We start from the raw sequence: 21274 nt of genomic DNA, 5'->3' as shown, positions 1-21274 counted from the left end.
GATTTCTCTGGGACTGCTCAGCCCAGAGTCCTGAACGCCCATTGCTGGAAAAAGGGTAAAGTCCCGTGGCTTATTAAGATGACCCATCAGAAAGACAGCATAGCTGACAGGGAGGGGAACTCACACAGATTGTAATTAGCTCAGTGACCCAAACAAACCAAACCAAACCAAAACAATCTACCTGAGTAGAAAACGTAAGTCTGATGACAAATTCAAGACAGATCCACAACACTGGGAACGTGATGGCTAAAACACAGAGCTATCAGATAACTGGTTGTACGTAAGTATGGATCTAAAATTTCCATACTTTTGGAACAGGAGGGCTATCTGGAATTTGTCAGAAAGGCCCTTTTAAACAGTATTATTTGATTCCTACCACAAAAATAAATAAACGTACATTTATACATACATACACAATTCATGTATGAATTATATTGTTCAGTTCATATATTGGGAAGTTGGACAATATCAAAATTGTTATGCACAATCGTTTTAGACTAAATTCATAGTGTGGTATGCAATGGTCCATATTTGGGGGGGTCACCTTTCTCCAGATGACAGCAAAACCCAGGGGCTTTATAGGCAGATTTTATGCTGTCACTAGACTGGATAAAAGAAAGAAGGAAAGAGAATTTAATGATCAAGGGAGCAAATTTAATTACTCAACTGTACTTGCTTCCCAAAACAATCTTGTAAGTCACATGGAAAATATAATTTACTGAACACAGACAGCTGCTACAAATTGAAAGTGTTCCTAACAAGGTTTCCTTTCTCTTACCAAAAAGCTGGAATCCCTCAAACACAAATGGCCTAGACTTTGCCCTTAGAATCAATCCATATCAAATGGTTTGAGAAGTCAAGACAATTTATCTTTTTAAAGAATTTATTTAAGAGGGCGCCTGGGTGACTCAGTTGGTTAAGCGACTGCCTTCAGCTCAGGTCACAATCCCAGGGTCCTGGGATTGAGTCCCGCATTGGGCTCCCTGGTTAGCAGGGAGCCTGCTTCTCCCTCTGACCCTCCCCCCTCTCTTGCTCTCTCTCTCTCAAAAAAAAAAGGTCTTAAAAAAAAAAAGAATTTATTTGAGAGAGAGAGACAGAGAGCAAGCGAGCACGAGGTGGGCGAAGGACAGAGGGAAAGGGAGAAGCAGACTCCCCGCTGAGCAGGGAGCCTGAAGTGGGGCTCGATCCCAGGACCCCGGGATCATGACCTGAGCCTAAGTCAGACGCTTAACCAACCGAGCCACCCAAGAAGTCAAGACAATTTAGGTATGTTTTGAGATATAAAAGAATCTACTAACGTTATTTTACCATCTGCACTGCCTTTTGAGGACTATCCCTAGACTCAATAAAAAATTCTCTTACTCTGAAAATTCCCTCTGCACACACGCACATGTGCCCACACACACACACACACACACACGCATGCACACACACACGGCCTGTAATTCCAGGAGAAGGAGTAAACAGTACATAATTACTGTCAAAGGCAGTGTGTATTTTATGTCAGCTTGCCTCCAAAGAAAACAGATTTTGAAATTTAGAAGGCTAAATTCAGGTCATGGCTTACCTATCTCTAGGAGACTAGGCAAATTCCCTAATCTCTCTTAGCTTCAGTCCCCTACTCCTTAAAATAGACACAATTTTTTTTAACCTAGCTATAACACTGTCAAAGAACAAAACACGTGAAGACTTACTGTGTTGTCAAGGGGAGGGAAAACCGGCCCCTTAAATGATGACAGGGAGAGGGTTAAATGGTCCAACCCTGATGAACGGGATCCCAGCAACACCCAAGCAGAATTTCAAGCGTGCACACCCTTTGACCCAGCAGCCCCACTTCTAGGACCATCTCACGAACATACTCATGCACCTGCACGGGAGTTACATAAACACAGCACTGCTTCTTACTCTAAAAGACCGGGAACGACGTCAACATTAAATAATAGTGTTCATACTACGCCTACCTCTGTGTTTTTTCAAGAAGACACAACTATCCCTAAACGCTTGACCGTGCTCAGATAAGCCTCAAGGATGCAAACGCAGCTGGTCACGTGGTTACGGGAGCTGGACCAGGGACCAGAGTGGGGCCCCCTTTCACTCTCTAGCGCCCTTTGAATGTCGCCCCACTGCTCATGTCACATGGTCAAAATACAGTACTGAGGCAAGCATTTCTAACCTGACTATAGAAGAAATAAGGTAACTAGTAACAGCTACCTCGCAGGATCATTGTGTTAATTACATAAGGCACAAAATGTCAGAGTTCTAGGGATGACAGCGCAATTTTGATCGGGGTGTCAGAGAACGGGTCATGGAGAGGGAGTACTTCACACCTCAAAGGATGGGCAAGGTTGGAAGAGGCAGCCGTGCGCAGAGGAAGCGTGGGAGAGCATAAATTGTACATGCAGCTCTTACGTGGGCTTCAGGAAAGGGCTCACACGACTAGCTGGAGTGCAAGGTTGGTGCCAGTAAGAGAGAAAGGAACCCAAACCTACAGATGGCATCTAGATCACGAAGGCCTGAATGCCGAGCCAAGGAATTGGCCCTGTCTTAACAACGGAAAATCGCAAAAGGGGTTTGTATAGATGGGGAATGCTAAAAGCAGGACACCATACGTGATTTATTCCTGCCATGGGGTAGGGTGGAGAGGGCTGAGGAAGCTATCCTAATACAGACAAGACGCCATTGGGAGGACATGAGCAAGGGTACTGGCCCGGGATCACGGGGCTGTCTCCACATACAAAGTACCATGTCTTTATTTTTATAGCACTGCCAACTTATATACAGACTACAGTATTCTAGAACCATGTCTCTATTAAATTAATCATCTCGGCCATAGACCACAGACTGGGGGTGTAAACAACAGAAGTGATTTCTCCCAGTTCAGGAGGCTGGAAGTCCAAGATCTCAGCGCCTGTCGATGCGGCTCCTGGGGAGAGCTCTCCCCTGGCTTGCAGACGGCCACCTTCTCGCGGTGTGCCCACACCATGGAGACGCAAGCTCTCCACTGTCTCTTCTTCCCAGGAGCCTCCTCTAATCGGACCAGGCCCTACCCTCACGACCTCATCTAACCCCGTGTACCTGCCGAAGACTCCACTCTGGTACCATCACACCGAGGTGAGGGCTTCACCAACTGAACCTGGGGGGGCCCACAACAGTGTCCTGTCAATCATGTTGAATCAGCAAAGGAAGGAACAGGAAAAAAGGTAAACTATATGTCAACAAGTCAATATCGTTTACATTTATAACACGCAAAGGCCAACTTAAAATTTCTGTGCTAAAAAGAATGAGAAGCAGAGATAAATGAAAATCAGTTAGAAAAATATTTCATTTTGGGCCGCACATTTACTTTCCTGTGGCAGGTATGTGAGCTTTTACTCCCAACTTTGCCACCAAAAACGCTAGAGCATTTCCCTGCGTCCTAGTTTATCAGTGCGATCAGTGGGCTGACCCACAGTTCAATACCCCGATGTCAATAAAGGTGACAAAACTCACTTTCACTGACCAGGTGGACAAGCGGAGACCAACCACGAAGTACACAGGAGATGAGAAACTCAGGGATTCGGATCAACCACAAAGTGGATGACAAAGACCCAGCCGTGGACAAAAGCAGATTTTTGTAATGATGAATGAAACATGTAACCACACCAAGGGGATATTACTGAAGCCTTCCTATTTTAAACCTTGGAGGTAATGGCCCTATGGTTTACAGTCACTCTGATGTAAATGTCAGTGTGAAAAACTTTTTCCAGCGGCCACATGAAGCCACAATACCCAGAGCAACCTAGCCCCTTACCCACAGCAATCCACTCAGGGAACTGGCCCCTTACCCACAGTGACCCTCCCAGGGAACTGGCCCCTTACCCACAGTGACCCTCCCAGGGAACCAGTTCCTTCCCCAGAGCCACCTGCTCAGGGAACTGGCCCCTTACCCACAGTGACCCTCCCAGGGAACCGGTTCCTTCCCCAGAGCCACCTGCTCAGGGAACTGGCCCCTTACCCACAGCAATCCACTCAGGGAACTGGCCCCTTACCCACAGTGACCCTCCCAGGAACTGGCCCCTTACCCACAGTGACCCTCCCAGGGAACTGGCTCCTTACCCACAGTGACCCTCCCAGGAACTGGCCCCTTACCCACAGTGACCCTCCTAGGGAACCGGTTCCTTCCCCAGAGCCACCTGCTCAGGGAACTGGCCCCTTACCCAGAGCAACCTAGCCCCTTACCCACAGCAATCCACTCAGGGAACTGGCCCCTTACCCACAGTGACCCTCCCAGGGAACTGGCTCCTTACCCACAGTGACCCTCCCAGGAACTGGCCCCTTACCCACAGTGACCCTCCCAGGGAACCGGTTCCTTCCCCAGAGCCACCTGCTCAGGGAACTGGCCCCTTACCCAGAGCAACCTAGCCCCTTACCCACAGTGACCCATCCAGGGATCAGGAAGACAGACTGCTATCTAAGAAAAGTCCAGCAACCCAACCATAACCCCTGTGACCATCAGCCAGGACCGGATCGATAATGGACACCTTCCCTGATTTCTGTCCTGCTTTGGACTCAGGACCAACCTGAGAAAGCCAAACCCGCTGAAAGAAAGGAACCCCCTTCCAGCCTCCCCAGGCCCCCAGTCCTCGTCAGGCTCACCCAAGAGCCCCCTTTTCTCCTCTGGGAAGCCCCCCCCCGCTCTGCCTGCCTCTGGGTCTCTGCCAAGTGTGGGTGGCCGACCCCCTGCTCCAGCCAGCGCTGGGTACACAGCTTTGCCTTTCGCATATATTTGTTCCTCATCTATTTCTACAAAGAAAAGTCTTAAACCAGGGGCTTTTCTCCAGGTGGTCACTCCGTAACTCTACCATGACGCAGCTTGTCCAAGTCTGGAGACATCATCATATCCCCCAGGCTCTTTCCACAAAGCCCCATGTACTGGGGTTCTTAGTCCTTCCCCCCACCACCAGGGAAGTGACCGGGTATTAAGGAAAGTTTAAGGGCTTTGGGGCTAAACCCCAGAGTTCATCAGCATCTCACTTTTCCACTTATAACCATACGATGTTGAGCAAGTCCCTTAACACCACTAAGCCTCTGTCACCATCTTTAATAAAAATAGTATTTACTGTTCAGCTCGTATTGAAGGGGACGTTGTACATAAAGTGGTTCACACATACTCCCAGCTGTGGGCACCCCCGTCCCGGCCCTCTCCCCCAGGAAGAACAGCAAGATGCCTCAGGATGAGGCTGATGGCCCCTCACTCGGGCCCCTTTCAGTCAACCACATGCGATGGCACCCAGACTCTCGGAGGGCCACGAAAAAATGTTTGTTTCCACTTTTCAACTTAGGTATGGGTCGTTCTAACTCGCACTCAATGATCCTTCGTTAGGAAGTGATTTTTCCACGCTGCCCCTCACTTCCACTTTTAGCAGACTCGGATGTGCCCTATTCACTCACTCCTAAATCTGCTTCAGAATCAGAAACAAAACTTTAATCGCCCACACCGTTCCGAGTGCCTTCCCTGCGGAGCTAGAACCCGGACGCCGAGCCAGGCAGCCCAAGCTCCCTCCCACAGCCCGGCCGCACCGTCCCGCCGGCAGCTCCGGGAGGCCGCGCCTGACCCAGGCAGCCTCAGGTCCACCAGGCCTGTGGCTGCAAACCAAGGATGCAAATTTCACCGCCCGACAGCGACCGTGACAGATCCCGCCCGCGTCTCCGCGCCGCCACTCCCTACTCAAGCCAGAGGCTCCCACACCCGCCCCTTCGCTGCGGCCGCATGTACCCCCAGGCTGGGTGCTGTTCTTCACCAGGGTGCACCTGAGTCAGAGCTGACACTGCTACGAGTAGCCCCGGGCGTGCTGTTCCACTCAGGAAGCCTCGCGCACGCTCCACGTTCGTTACCTCGCACGCCCGCTCCCCTGACCAAGCAGGCAGTGTCTCCACGTTGTCCAAGTGGCTCACAGAAGTTACCAATGAGCCCAAGGCTGCACACTGCTAATCACTGAGTGGCAGAGCCAGATGCCGGCCCGGGTCTGGGGGGCCCGTGTCTCCGCCCTCAGCCTGGTTGCTCTCCCCAAGCGCCGTGGGCAGCCGACAGACTGCCAGGATCCGGAGGCTTCAGAAATGCCCTCCACGGTGGTACAAGGGGTGGTTCGTCATCAGGGAGGCAGGGTGTGGATCAGTAGAACCCTTCTGTTCTGTGGGGTTATCTCAACCCAGAAGACGGACGGGCTGAGTGTTACGTGCGATGGCCCTCACGCACAGTACAGAAGCTTCCTTTGCACTCCCCCAAATACAGGTGGCACGCGGGGTCCAGGCACGATGACACCCTCTGGGCCTCGCCTGACAGGTGTCCAACCGGGTGGGAGGCCCAGGCTCTTCTCTCACGGCCCAGGTTGGCCCAATCTGTCCCACATCGAAGACGTAACACATTCATGGCAGATAGACAGCTCCTTTGCTGTGGTCACTTCCTGCCCTGCACTAAAAATACCGTGAATTCGGGAAAGGCCATCCAAGGGGGACCGCCTGGAATCTTTGAAGGGCCGAGAAAGCCCCAGCTGCTCAGTTTCACCCTGGGAACCCCTCTCCTCCTCCACAGTCCACCTCCAAACCACGTCCTCTGTGGCGCCATGCCCCCACGCCCACTAACGTCCCAGAGCATCTGGTTCCCCGCTCTGCCTGCATTTGTCACAAGCCCAAGCAGCCAATGAACACACAACACGTCTGCCCCCCTCCCCGCACAGCTGTCCGGGCCACCTGGGCTGGGACTCCCGCTCCCAGACGAGGCGCTCTAACTGCCGAGTGGCTGATGGACGGAGTGAGCGCGGGGGGGCACGGCGCACGGACCCTGAAGACCCGCCCGCACCACAAGGAGCGCCCTGCAAGAGCCACCGGGCCGCCAAGCGAAGTTGCTGGCGCTGTGAAAAGCTCCATTAAGACAGTTCCTGGCACACCAGTCAACTCAGCACCGAGACACCAAGAAGTCCGAGCAGATAAAGAGGCCAGGGTAGCATGGAGTCAGGAGCCCAGGCTTTGGCCTTAGCAGTTGAATTCCGCTTACCATGGGATCTCGAGCAAGTTATTCAATGTCCCCTCCTCTCTGGTTTTTAAACTGAGATACGGCTGACATCCGACAACGGACTGCTTTGAGGTGTACAACGTCAGGACTCCATACACGTGTATGTTGGGAGGTGATCACCACGGTAAGTCTGGCTCACACGGATCATTTGTAAAGCATTACCGATTTTTCTTCTCGTGATGAGAACTTTAAATACACCACACAGACTGCTCACTCTAGTCCCCAGGAGTCTCGTCTCGTTCCGTCACCTGCAAAATGAGGACATGACCTACCCCACGGAGTGGCTGCAAAGGTGAAGAGAGGTGTGGACGTGAAGTGCTTGGCACAGTGCCTCGGGCACGGTAAGCACTCAACCCACAGATGCAGTAGTGATGGGGGAGGTGATACAGGACGCCGAGCTTCTCAGAAGGTCCTACAGACAGAATGTTGGGGTTCCCTCAAAATCCCTACGTTGAAACTGAACCCCCAAAGGGATGGTCTTAGAAGGTGGGGCCCTCAGGAGGCCATCGGGTCATGAGGATGCAGCCCCCCCTGAATGGGATTAGTGACCTTATAAAGGGGACCCCAGAGAGCCCCATTATCCTTCTACCACATGAGCACAATGCAAGAAGACGTCATCTGTGAGCCAGGAGGGCCCACGCCAGACACTGAATGGGCCAACACCTTGATCTTGGACTTCCGGCCTACAGAACTCCAGATATAAAATTCTGGTGTTTACAAGCCACCTGGTCTTTGGTATTCTGCTACAGCAGCATGAACAGACTGACACAGAGGGTCGCTCTTCAAGAGCAGGAAAACTGAAATAACCCATCTGCAGAAAAAATTCAAGTAACTTACCTATAACCTCCCAACATACAAATCTGAATTGATTGGGAAGAGGGGATTTTCACAAGAAAATATCATGCCACATGTCCTCAAGATTCATCCTGATTGTCACTTTCACTTTTGTTTCCATATCAGAGAGTTAACGTAACTGAGAATTGCATGCTGTACATGTTCCGGAAAACCATTTACTTTTCAAGAGCCATTCTCGATGTAGGGTTCCATGCGTTCTCCTTTCCTCTTTGGACATCTGTCACGCATGTCTTCATCAAACACCCCCCCAGGAGGCCTGTGTCCTGCTCCCAAGAAGCCATTTCTGTTTACTACTTCTGGTAGAAAGTTCCAGACTAGCTGACAGCCCCAAACCTAGCTCCACCCACCGTGGCTAAAAATACCCCTAGTATGTGGCACCATTACCTAGTGTCCAGAACAAGAATCCATCATTACTACTACTACTTTTTCCTTTTCCTAATATTTTTTATGGTTAAAAAATGACCCCAAAAAGGAGATTTCTCAGTGCTGCCTGCCCCCAGCAGCGCTGCATACATGCGTATGGGTACAATCAACTAGGAGTGCGCCAGGTCGAGTAAAAGGAAACAAGGATTTCCAAACTCTGAACTCACTGATGGCAGCCACACACAGAGTACCGAATGGGCACTCTTAGATTTACAAAGTGGAGGGCAAAATTTAGCTGCGACATGCATGGATGGGAAAGAAATGTGTTTGAGGAAGGTGTCTGGAAACACAAACGCTGTGTCTCATGCCGCCAAGGACGGAGAGGTAACCTTTTCTTTTCCATATTGAAAAATAGATAATGGGCTGAAAGGTAATTTTTCTCGCAGACTGCAGTCGTGCCATGAAGCTACTATCAAATATTTCAGACTTTGTTAGATAATCAAACTGAGAAACCATATTAAAATAAACCTTTCCTCCAGGAAGCAGAGCGCAATAAAACCACATCTAACCACATCCTCAAAACCAGAAAGGATGGAACTGTAAAAAATATGTATTTTCAGGGACTATAAACGAGTTCCTAATATTAAAAAAATATGTATATAGCAATAAAAATTCATAGGAGGGTTTAGAGAAAAGGCTGGAGAAATCTTCCAAAAAGGAAATCAGAGACAAAGGAGTGGGTAAAGAGAAGAGCGCAGAAGACCTGTAGGGGGATGTGTGCTCAGAATAAAGGACAGGAGTCCACGGATGGGGCAGGGCCCACCAAGTGCCCAACACAAGGAACAAAAACAAGACCCACATCATGACACGACCATCACAAAATTTTCAAACACCAGGAACAACAAAGGCCTAAAAGATTACGCAAAGGAAAATGTGGGTCACCTACAAAGAAAAGGCTTTGGACACATCAACTGTCACACTGGAACTTGGAATTCTGAGCAGTGTCTTCAAAATTCTGCAGGAAAATTATTTCTAGCCCAGAATTCTATACTCAGACAAATGGTCAATTACATGCGAGAATATCAACATTATACAAGATCTCAAAAAATATATATATTTCTTTGACAGCTACTGGTGTATATGCTCCACCAGAGTAAAAGAGAAAACTAAAAAGGAGGAATCTTAACCCAGGAGAGAGTGAAAGAAACTCTCAGGGTGATAGGGAAGATCTAGGAGGACAGTCACAGTAGGCCTAGCAAGGAGGCACTGGAGAGGAAAGGCAGCAGGATGAGAAGTTCAGAAGAATTATTACCTGGTGGGTGTGGATGTACTGAGAGGAGACTGACACTTCTGGGGTGAGGGGTGAATAAAGGACAGATACAAAGAAAACAAAGCAAAACAAACTCTAGGAAAAAAGAAAGGAAATGTAATCAAAATAGACCAAACATCTCAGCTGTGAATAATATCTCCACAGTTGTCGTAAGTGCTGCTGAATTCTTCAGCAAAACCTTTAACATAATCACACAGAGAGGACAGGGCAGAAAGAGGTGGCAGTGGGAGAAGGCGGTAGGATAAGTGACCTAAATCGGCTTCTTAACAGTAGGATGTTTCACACACACAAAATCTGGAGGAAAGAGCTGAAATGTTAAAATGATGGCCACTGAGGAGCAGGAATCAGGGTGGAGAAGGGCGGGGTAGGTGATTGCTGTGTTTTTGTTCTAAGTCTCACAGAACTTTTGACTCTTAAAACTGTGTTCCTGTAGAACTTTGTTCAAAATGAGCATTAAATTTTTAAACAAAATCTGATACTTGACTAGCAGGAAGATCACATTGAGTGGTGTGTTCAACCTTCTGGAACCCAGCCCCGTTGAAAATGAATGGCAAGCTGGAACTCCTCTCCCCACTAAACACACACACGGGTGCGGACACACAAAATGTTAGCCCAGGATCACAGGCAGTTCATAAATTCCCGAAGGCCAGCTTTAAAGCCTTAGAATTCTAGATTCTGCTTTCTTACAGGAAGTTTATTTCAAATCGGAGCTTGTCATTTGTTGTAAAGGAAAAAAAAATCCTTATGAAAAACGATTAAAAACACCTACATGATCAAATGAGGTCATGCTTGGTCTTAAATCCTTGGTGATCATCACCTGTTGTTTCCTGGACCACGAAATGCACCTCATTCCTAATCATCAATGAAAGTGAAAACTTGGTTTTATTGGGCTTTGCCTCAGCCTTGAAACAGACTCTCTAAAACTCAGGAATGTGAATCCCCTTTGGGTTGACTCAGCTGTTTCCATTCTAGAAATGGACATGGAGTCCTGCACTCTCTACCCCATGAAGACAGAGTCCTTCATGTAAACCTTGAAAAGGCAAGGCCCTAAATGCCCACCACCACCTGCCCCCCCAGCTGGTTTTTCTAATTGAGGAATTACTCTAATGACTTCTTAGCAAAACTTCTCTAATCAGAGCAGACCATTTAAGTAGCCCAAAGCACAAAAGTTACTCTGCTTTTGATTGAGGGTCTCTCACCCCACCCACAGCTCAACAGCGAATCAGAAGTACTGTCTTGTCATTTAATAGAGATCTTAACGGTCCTGCCGATTGGCTTAAAATTCTGGTGCCTTCATTAACTTACATATCAATTCAGGTAACAGTAACAACTTCATCGGTCACTGCTAAATGGATCTGCTAATAGTGGAAGGCAGAATAATGGTCCCGAAAGATGTCCAAGCTCCAATCTCTGGAAGCTGTGACTATGTCACATTACATGGCAAAGGGACTTAGCCTTATATGGGGAGGTTATCTTGGGTTACCTAGGTGAGCCACATCTAATCACATGGGCCCTTAAAAGCCAAGAACTTTCTCCAGGTAGAAGAAGAGATGTGGCAGAAGCAGAAGTTGGAGAGCTGGAGTAGGCTTCAGTGGTCCCTGCTGGTTCTGGGCTCATGGGGGTGTGTGCAAGGACGAGAAAGAGGTCTCTAGGAGCTGTGGGCGGCCCTCCGGCTGACAGCCAGAGAGGAAACAGGGGCCTCACTCCAACAACTGCAGGAACTATATTCGGCTGATAATCTGCACAAGCTTGGCAGCAATTCTCCCCCAGATTCTCCAGGAAGGAACGCGGCCCTGCCCACACCTTGTTTTTTGCCCGGTGAGGCCAGAGTCAGACTTTTCACCAGGAGAACTGTGAGATGACAGATCTGTGTTGTTTTAAAGCTGCTGAGTGTGGGGTAATTTGTTACAGCAGCCACAGGAAGCCCATACGGTGGCAGATGTGAAAACACCCAGCAGGGTGCTGTCACCTTGTTGACATTCGAAAAGAGTAAACCGACTGAAGTCAACAGACAGCCATGGCCAGCCAAACATTTAGAGATTTGCTCTGACAAATGCAGATTTGGGGAATTACCAAGTGCCCAGAACATTCTACAAATTTTAGGTTTCGGGTAATCCACTGCCCTTCAACTTAGAAACCTGGGATACCTGTCTTGCCCGATAAACTCTAAGTAGTATGTAGGGGAATAAATGCTGGATTGTGTGCACCATCCCGGCCCCCAAACTCTCCTACGGACCTCTGGCAGCGCTTACTGCATGATACTGAGATCATACCCAGGTTTGCTTCTCCCCCTGGACCATGGAGCCCCCCGCCCTTCACGCAGGAGTCACGGCGTCCCACCTCATATGTCCACATCTACCATAGGATTTGGGCACGTCGCAGGTAACCTGTATAAAGGTTTGTTGAGTTGCGTGACAGTATAATTTAATATCTGTGTATAAAAGGTAGATTCTTTGAGGACTAGTGCTGTGTTTTATCAGCCGTTGTATCCCTCCCACTGGGAGATGGGGGGAGCTCGGAGGCACTGAGCAGTGGGTAGAGAGGAAGAAAAGGCAGGAGGGAGAGAAAGAGACACTGGGAAGTACTGCAGTCTCCGGAGCAGGCTGGCCTGTGGAGGGGAAGGCCCGAGAAACCCTGGAGCTGATGCCCGCTGCCCACTCGTGCTGGGTAGCTCCGATGTGAGCCGGCGAGTGCTTGCTGACCTTGACCTCAGACTGCCTATTGCCTTTTCCTACGGCAAGACAGGTCACTCAGGAACTGAAATGTCAAGAAAGTGTGCTTCGTGAAAGGAGCATCCATGGGATCGCACAAGCCTGAAGAGACAGTTAAAGGCTACGTTATACACACGCCATCATCTTGCTTACAAAGGATTAGTGGTGACTCAACACGATGTTTCCCCACAATGCTGAAGTGTCAAACAGCACTGGCCAATTAAAGGTAAAAATCCTAAATGAAGTTGCCTGACACAGCTCACACTAAGGGCCATCTGGACGTTAAACATTTAGAGATTTGAAGAACAACCTGGATTCATTAAAGTGTTAATGAAGTAATTTTTTTGAAAATCCTTGGCAACATCATATTTTACAACTTACAAATTGCACTACTTCCCTGATTTCATTGCGTCCCCAGAACAACCTCTTGAGCTACACGGAAGAGGCATAATGAACAGCTAACTCCATTTTACAGCTGAGGGAGCTGAAGTCCAAAGATGCACTTGGACGTCACGAAAGCCTTACTAGGACCGAGGCTCTAGTTCATGTCTCCTGTCCCAGAGAACCAAAGGAAGTAGTCTTCACGGTGTCACTTGTCTTTACATCCTGCCGACATCCAAAAGGATCCTGGGTGAGGTAGCCTGTGATAACAGGCACATACATGGTGAGGTAGCCTGTGATAACAGGCACATACATGGTGAGGACTTTAAAAAGAGAGAAGAAAATCCATTTGGTGGGTGATATGGGGTTTGGGGTGGAGGTTAGGCTTGAACACCAAAGACTGACTTTGAGGCATATAATACGTAAAAAAAAAAGGTGATTTATAGAACATCGTAATCTCAAAAAAAAAAAAAAAAAAGGAAGCACCATCAGTCCTTGAAAGCAGGGCGAATGAGGCTTTGTGTTTGGGCCCCTGGGTGGGAGTGAGGGGTCCTCTCTTCCTTCAGTAAAGAACAAGAGAGGACAACTTTGAAATGCAGAGTCCAAACTCTACCATCTCTAACCCCAGGCATTCCATTCCATGGGAGACTCCTTTTCATTGGATCCATATAAAGATCCAGCCGTCTATGAATGAAATGGTCATCTCGACACAGAATAAGCATTAACTAGTTAAGTTTCAGTGAGAATATCAGTACATCCTAAGAAAACCACAAAGAAGATCCAGATGAGTTTCCGAAGGCCCCTCCTAAAATAAAATCACTAACAAACCACATGTAGCATGTAACAAAGCACTTTCTTTTTAATTAGGAAAGGATGCAAAACAAAAAGGGACAAAACTCCTACTGAGTTAAGTGAAAATCCTAATTCACTGGCATTGCTACCAGACGGCTTATCCTATTTTTAATCCCGGTTTATCCTATTTTTAATCCCCAAAGAAGACTAGCAGAGAAAACTATGTATCCTTTCTATAGACAGACATGTGGCTTTCAGGAAATCAAGCACACCAAATTCCCATTTTACTAAACAGATAAATTGGAGAGGAGATTAATAGTTTAAAGGATTAATTACTATATTCCTTAGACTTGGAGTTTCCTTACAGGCCATTCACCATTGGAGATAATTTTTTGCAAGCAACAATTTTAAACTGTGCTTTAAGCCATTATATAAAGTCACACGCACCTACTCAAGGCACTCTCCAAATTCCACTTATTTCAGACTCCCCAAATTAAAATCTCTGTGAGAGACTGGGACATACAGAAGCCTACAGTTGGCCGCCTTCATATGACACTCAAAAGATCAACGAAATGCTCCAGACAAGAGTTCTGCACCCAATGACTTCATTAAGGAAAACATCAAACCAATCTGATACGATGCAGATGTTGCAAGGACAACATAATTATAAAGAATATGCAAGACAATATCAAAATGTTGCTTCAGTTTCCTTCATAGACTCCTGTCCTTAAATCTGAGACAAAGGATACACCCATGCACCTAAACTTTTTGAAGAAAAAGAAAAGAACTGCCACTTTCGAATCTGTATTTTTAAAGATCTCCACTTGTGCTAAGAGAGCTTTCCTCTGCTCTATTTGGTTAAAAGAATTAAAGGTTTAGGACTAAGAAGATTCTTCCCCCGTGTTAAGACTCTCAAAGGTGAAGAAAGTCAAGCCCAGAAGGGGTAGCTTTGCCGGAACAAGCAGTAACTTACTTCTGGAGGCAGAATTAGACCGAATGAATGCTAATCAAGTACCCTATACTCACTTGTGCAGCAAACACTAGGAAGTAACAGCAAATATTATTCTAAAAACCCTTTGGAGAGTTGAAAAATTGCAGAATTGTGAAGAAATAAATCACATGAAATATCTGGAACCATGGTACAGGAAAAAAAAAAACACCTCCCATTTAAATACGCCTCTTCTCAGCTCTGGATACAAACTGTGCGCATCTCTATCAGAGCATTTATCACACCATACTACAGCTCACCGCTCTGTCCTAGAAGACCTCAGCTCTAGAAGGCAGGACATAGGATTCAGGGAAGGCTTCCAGGAGGAGGAGTCACCTAAACTGACAGGGAAGAATGGGTAAGAGGAGCTGCAGGTGGGGGAGAGGGGTCTGCATGCTGAGTTTGGACTGTGTAAGAGCAACAACTGCATTATTACCACATTTTCGTCCTGTCCTCCTGTTATTTATACACCATCTTGTTCACAAAGAATTTCAGTTTGGATATTAGAACTACTTCTGCCTATGCCTCAGTCTTCTGCCTTGGACCAGAACAAAACACTCCTAAAAGGAAAAGACTATCTTGTTCAACTTTGCATCCCCCAGAGAAGAGAATTATCCCTGGGACATTGTAGGTGTTTCCACTTTATTTAAGTGGCTGAAAGATACAGAGCCTGAAGGTGGCATCAAGTCTTGACATCAGGCTGAAATCTGAGTTTCTCCACCCACAACCTCACCCTCCCTATCCCTTTGTCAACTTGACCTCTAACTGTAACTGCTCTGGCCTCATTCCGTGGGTGTGGATTCTCCTCCTTCAAATGCATTTTCCAGCCCGCCAAGAGAGTTTCCTCCACTCTCCAGGCGCTGAGCGCTACAAAGTTAAATCTGGCTTTAAAGATTTTTTTTCTTCCCAATCCTAACGGAAGAAATCAAGGAGCACCGGGCAGAGGGGCTCAGCTCCCTCCAATCAGAGCCAGCTCTCGCGCTGGAGCAGGAAATGGGGCGGCCTGACCAGGGGTCCGGCAAGGTGACAGCCCGCGTTCCCGCGGGACCCGGGCCACGGAGAGGGGTGGGTTCCCGGAGAAGGGCAGCCCTGAGATGCCGCTCCCCTTTCTGCTCATTTGGCAAAAAAAAAAAAAAAAAAAAAAAAACAATAAACAATAAAAGAGCGAGTCAGCTGTCCTAACCAGGCCAACTGCGCCCCTGGTGCACAACCCGCTACACCCCGCCGGGCTCCCCTACCCGCACAAGGACCGCCTCACCACACAGACCAACCCGCGCGCCAGGGCGCACGCGCTGGGGTGGTGGTGGTGGGATCACACCCCTACAAGCCCCGAGACGGGGGAGGGACAGGGCAGAGTCTCCCAACTCGCTGGTGCCAGGACACCAGGAGCCCGCGTTGGCAACGCATTCATTTAACCAGTCATGGGGGTGGGGAGCGAGAGAAAGAGCCTCTCACTCTCAGGGTGAGCAGGGCCCCCACGATCAGAGTCCATGCAGTCATCCTCAATGAGACACAGTAACCCGGTCACACCATGGGGGGAGGGAAGACAGAAACAGTCTCTCCCACTGGCAGGCTGTCTGGGATTCCCCACGCGCAAGGGCCCACGCAGAGCTACCTTCACAGACACACCGAACCAGCCAAACCGTAAGGGGAGCGGGGACCGAGACAGTGTCCCCACTCTGATCAGAACCCCCGCGCGCGCATTCACGCGCGGGTCCACAGAGGGTCGCAGCAGGCGCGGAGCCCCCTCGGTGCCCCCCAAGGCGGAGACAATGCCCGGGCGCCCAGATGCGCGACGGCCAGGTCAGTCCTGGTCCCCATCCTCCTAGCGCTCAGGGCGGCGGCCGCCACCTCTGGCAGCGACCCCGCGGTGGCCCCGCTTGGACCTGCCACACCCGGCCCTGGGACCCCCGCCGCCCCCGGATCCCTGCCGCCTGGGACCTCCACCGACCCAGGACCCTCGCCCAGCCCCGGGACCCCTGCCGCCTGGGACTCCGTCCAACCCCTGGACCTCCACCCAGCCCTGAAACCCCAGGCGGGTCCGCGGACCCCCACCCGGCCGAGAACCTCGCCCAACTCGAGACCCCCGCCGGGCCCGGGACTCCAGCCACCTGGGACCTCCGCCAGGCCCAGCCCGGCCGATCGGCCCTGGGACCCCCGTCCAGCTCCTGGACCCCCACCGGCCCTGGTCCCTCCCCCGGCCCCGGAACCCTGACCGCCCGGACCCTGTTCAGCCCCGGGACCCCCGCCCGGCCCTGAGACTCCCGTCCAGCCCCTGGACCCCGTCCGGCTCCGGGACCCCCGTCCAGCCGCTGGACCCACACAGGTGCTGGCCCCTCGCCAGCCCCGGACCCCGTCCGGCCCCGAGACCCCCGTCCAGCCCCTGGACCCACACCAGCCCTAGCCCCTCGCCCGACCCCGGAACCCTGCCCGTCCCGGACTCGGTCCGGCCCGGCCCCGCCGCCGCCGCCTCACCTCAGGCCACCGCCTCGGCGGCACTCGCTCGGGGCCGAACGAAACAGAGCCAAGCAGCCGGAGGAGCCGCGGCCGCTGCAACAATGGAGCCCCGGGGCGGGGCCGCCTCCGCCGCCGCCTCAGCCCGACTCCGGCTCGGGCTCGGGCTCGGGCTCCGGCTCCGCGCGGAGCAGCCGCGGGCGCCAGGCTGCGGCCGGCTGGAGCAGCGCGCAGGCGCACACGCCCCGCCCGCGCCCCTACGCTCCGCCCCCAGCGGCGCCCAGCGCTCGGGGCCCGCCCCCCGGCCAATGGGGAGGGAGCAGCGAGCAGGGGGCGGGGCCGGGGAAACAAAGGAGGGGGCGGGGCCGCGCCGGGGCGGGGCGGCGGGGCTGCGGGGCTGCGGGACAGCTAGCGGCCGAATCCAAGGCCCAGCCCGGGAGGGCCGAGCGTATTGTCCACTCGGAATCTGCTCAGCAGGCTGTGCTCACCCCAGACCCCAAACTCAGGTTTGTAGGGTTGGCCTGCATTACAGAAAGGGAAAATGAGGCCCAAGGAGCGAGATCACCTGCCGCCCCAAGTCACACAGTTCTCCTGTTCACTCATTCATCTTTTATTCATTCGACAAACATTTTCGCAGCACAGAGGATATGCGTTAGGAATGGCGTAGAGGCAAACTTGGCCCTACCCCGCAGAACCAGAGATATCTCGGCGTCACTAACTCATGATAGAGTCAGGAGCTGGGACGCCTGGGCGGCTCAGTCGGTTAAGTGTCTGCCTTTCGCTCAGGTCATGATCCCAGGATCCTGGGATCGAGTCCGGCACTGGGCTCCTTGCTTAGCAGGGAGCCTGCTTCTCCCTCTCCCTCTGCTGCTCCCCCTGCTTGTGCTCTCTTTCTCTCTGACAAATACGTAAATAAAATCTTTGGGGGGAAAAAAAGAGCCAGGAGCAAAGTTGTTGTCCTTTCCCACCTCAAAGCCTTTGTGGTTTTGCTATTTTGCATCTGAAATGCCCTCCTTTCCTCTCCTCTCACCCCCATGTATTCAAGTGTGGGTCATCTTGAAAACCTCCGTCCTCACTGTATTTTATCTTTCAGCATCATCTGACATGCATTCTGGGTTTCTCTCTACCTCACGAGCTGCTCCTCAAGTCTCCAGGACCCATCCCCCTGCTCTGCTCAACCCTTACATCTTGGGGTGCTAGGGGAGCCCATGGCTGGGGCCCGATGCCCTTCTATCCACCATGGACTCTCTTAACCAGGAAATCTCATGCTCTTCCAGGTTCCATACTGTGGTGATCGCCAGGTCTCTATCTCCAACCCTGCCTGACCCCTCCCAGATCCCCAGCTGGATGCCCACGAGGCATCTCTAACTTCTCATGGCCAACACAAGTGCTTTGTTCAACACCCCCAACCGGCTCCTCTGCATTCTTCTTGTTCTCAGTAAATGGCTTCCATCCACACAGTTGCTCAGGCTAAAATCTGAAATCCGTCCTTGAGTGCTTTATGTCCCTTGCTCCCTGATGCAATCCCACTCTGCATTCCCACCTCCTTCACAGCACCAGCTGGAGTTTCCTGTCTGAGTGGTTCCCCCCACCACCCTCAGTGAAGTGTGACCTCTCCAGGACGAGGCAGGACTCTGACTCACTTCTTTGCATAGAACGGAGCCTCGTGCCCTTAAGGTATTCAGGGGATGGTGAGAGAATACATGGATAAATGGATAAGGTCCCATTTCCTTGCACATGCAGATACACACACACACACCGCCCACTGAAAGCCTGACTTCCAAACTTCCAAACAAATTCCTCCATGAATATAAGAAGCTTCCCTATTCCTCTCCAGCCAGGCCCCCACTGTGGTTTGGGGATGTCTTCAGAGACCAGGAAGATACCATCCCAGGGAGTAAAGTAGTTACTACAAAGGAGGGTCACTCCAGGCTGCAGACCTTTGCACATACTGCCCTCTGCCTGACACACTTTCTCCCTGTTCCATCCAACTCCTACTGACACTTCCAGCTTCTCCCTAAATGTCACTTTCCCCAGGAAGGCTTTGTAGCCACCCCTACATCAAGCACAACTGTGACAGACACACCATCAAAAAGCTAGGCCCCCTATCATGCAGGCCCACAGATATAAATTCGACATCAACCTGAATGAGCTTGGGAGTGGATTCTTCCCAAGCAAAGCCTCCAAGTGAGGATGCAGCCCGGCCAACAGGTTGAGTGAAGCCTGAGCAGAGGACCCAGCTAAAATGTAACCCAGAAACTGTTAAGACATGTGTGCATTGTGTTAAACTGCTACATTTGTGGTTATTTCTTCTGAAACAATAAAAAACTAATACCAGGACCCCTCCCCAATACAGACATTCACAACACCCTGTACGTCTTTCTGGCATTCATCTCAATTACACATGTTTGTTTAAAGCCTCTGTCTTACCACTAGAGCTTAAAGGCCCGTGAGAATAGGAATGGGATGTGTCTTGCTCACCCTGTGCTCCAAATGTCCAGCACAGTTCTGTTCCAGGGCAGTCGGTTGGAGAAAGACCAATCAGTCTGCTTGTTGGCTGGCCCTCCCGTCCTTTCCAGCCCCTTCTCCCTGGCCATATCCCATTCTATAGACCTGAATAGTGTCTTGTCTTCCCGGCCTCCCTCAAGCCTGCCTGCGGTGGCCATGTGACTTCGTCCTGGCCAGTGAGACGTAGTGGAAGTTGGCTGAAAGGTTTCTAATAGTGGTGCCCTCGAGCCAATTTGGACCAGACCTTGAGAGCTGATTGTGTAAGAATTCTGCAAAGTCACTTCTTAAGCACAGTCATTACTCAAAAATCAAATGATATAAACTTACAATTAAAAGTTATATTAAAAATAAAGATAAATACTCAAAATTCATTACTTCATAGTCATTTTACTACAGTGTACAATTACCTATGCTATTGAGGATTTTACATCCTAATGTAACTGTATAATAGAAATGCCAGGTAATGTGCTCCTGGCATCTCTTCCCATAACCACAGCCAGCAACGTCCTGTTGGTAGCTTGAAATTCGATGTGGTAGGAGAATTCATAGCACAGAAATTGGTAACGACTCTAGGTCAGGACTTTCTTCCTTGCTCCCATCCCCCAGAAAGCCACGAATTGAAGATTTACCAGCATACCCTTAATTTCCAGGGAAGGTTTTCCTCTTCAGGAAAAGGAATCAGCACAGCTGATGCTGCCTTTTCTCAGCGGCAGAGATCATTACCTTTGGATGCGCATGTGATATCTGGATCCATAGCAGCCACTTTACAACCAGAAGCAAAGTCAGAATCAGAGAGATTCTGGCCCATGCTCCCTTGAGTCACTGAATCAAGACAAGGAATCACCTACCTCCAGATTCCATATTAGGTAGGAAAAAACAAATCCCTAGTTGTGTAAGCCAGCGTTAGTCAATTTTTCTGTTACTTACAGAATTCCTAACTGACACATAGAGACATTCAACGAATGTCTGTCACATGGAGTAACAGCCTGACTCTCTTTCTTCATCCGTGGCCATCCTGTTTGGGCCCCACGTTCACTGACAAAGCCACCAGCCAGTGAACCAGTCCAGGCAGGTTCCACAGCTCTGACTAGTAGAAAGGTTTTTTCCGATATGAAAATGAATGTTGGGACCTCTTGGCACCTCAGAAAATGAGCCCAGTCCCTGTTTGCCCCCAAAGTCCTCCTGATGTAAAGAGAGCATTCATTCAGTAGGAAAATAAATCAGAGTTTATTGACCCCAAAGTTAGACCAACCCTCTTTGCGGAAATTCCTGACCCGGTTTGATACTGTGAAGGGCCCCTTGGTGGGGCTCGTGACCTGAGACCGCTTCCCAGATTCTTCTAATGACATGTCTCTCAAGGAAAAACATAATTACAAACTATCAGATGCCAAGGTAAGCTGCATTTCCATGGCACTTTTGACTCAGTCTTCCTAGATTCTGGGGCCGAGAGGGAGCAAAGACCGTCCATGGCCGCTGGGCCCAGTTTAGGATGGGATGTCAGTTGAGCAGGGCAGTGAACGCCGACAGGCGGCCGCACCAGCCATCTGTGGTCATGCAACAGGCCACCCCCAAGCCCAGCAGCTTAAAACAACGGACATTGATCATGTCACGGTTTGTGTGGGGCAGCCATCCGGCACGGCTTGCCTGGGGAACCTCTGCCTCCAGGTCGCCCACAAGGCTGCCATCCAACTGTTGGCTGGGGCCATGGTCTCACGGGAAGGCTTGGCCGGGGACGTTCTGTCTCCAAGCTCACTCATACGGCTGTTCGCGGGCCCCCCTCAGCTGCTCACTATGTCAACCCCACACAGGGCAACTTATATGGCAGCTGACTTTTCTCAGAG

At 50.3% G+C, this 21274-nt stretch overlaps 1 protein-coding gene across 3 annotated transcripts in view; it reads right to left on the bottom strand.

The window, feature by feature from the left end:
• The window catches only part of AFAP1 (actin filament associated protein 1), a 141043-nt gene extending 123887 nt beyond the window's left edge, over nucleotides 1-17156 (bottom strand). For all 3 annotated transcript variants that reach the window (XM_078068343.1, XM_078068346.1, XM_078068345.1), the window contains exon 1: nucleotides 16947-17156. The gene's annotated coding sequence lies outside the window, so the exon portion shown is untranslated. The remainder of the gene's footprint in view (nucleotides 1-16946) is intronic.
• Nucleotides 17157-21274: the final 4118 nt, after the last annotated feature.

The sequence above is a fragment of the Halichoerus grypus genome, chromosome 3 (assembly GCF_964656455.1).
Source record: "Halichoerus grypus chromosome 3, mHalGry1.hap1.1, whole genome shotgun sequence".
Classification (NCBI taxonomy): domain Eukaryota; kingdom Metazoa; phylum Chordata; class Mammalia; order Carnivora; family Phocidae; genus Halichoerus; species Halichoerus grypus.
This window is presented reverse-complemented; position numbering and strand designations above follow the sequence as displayed.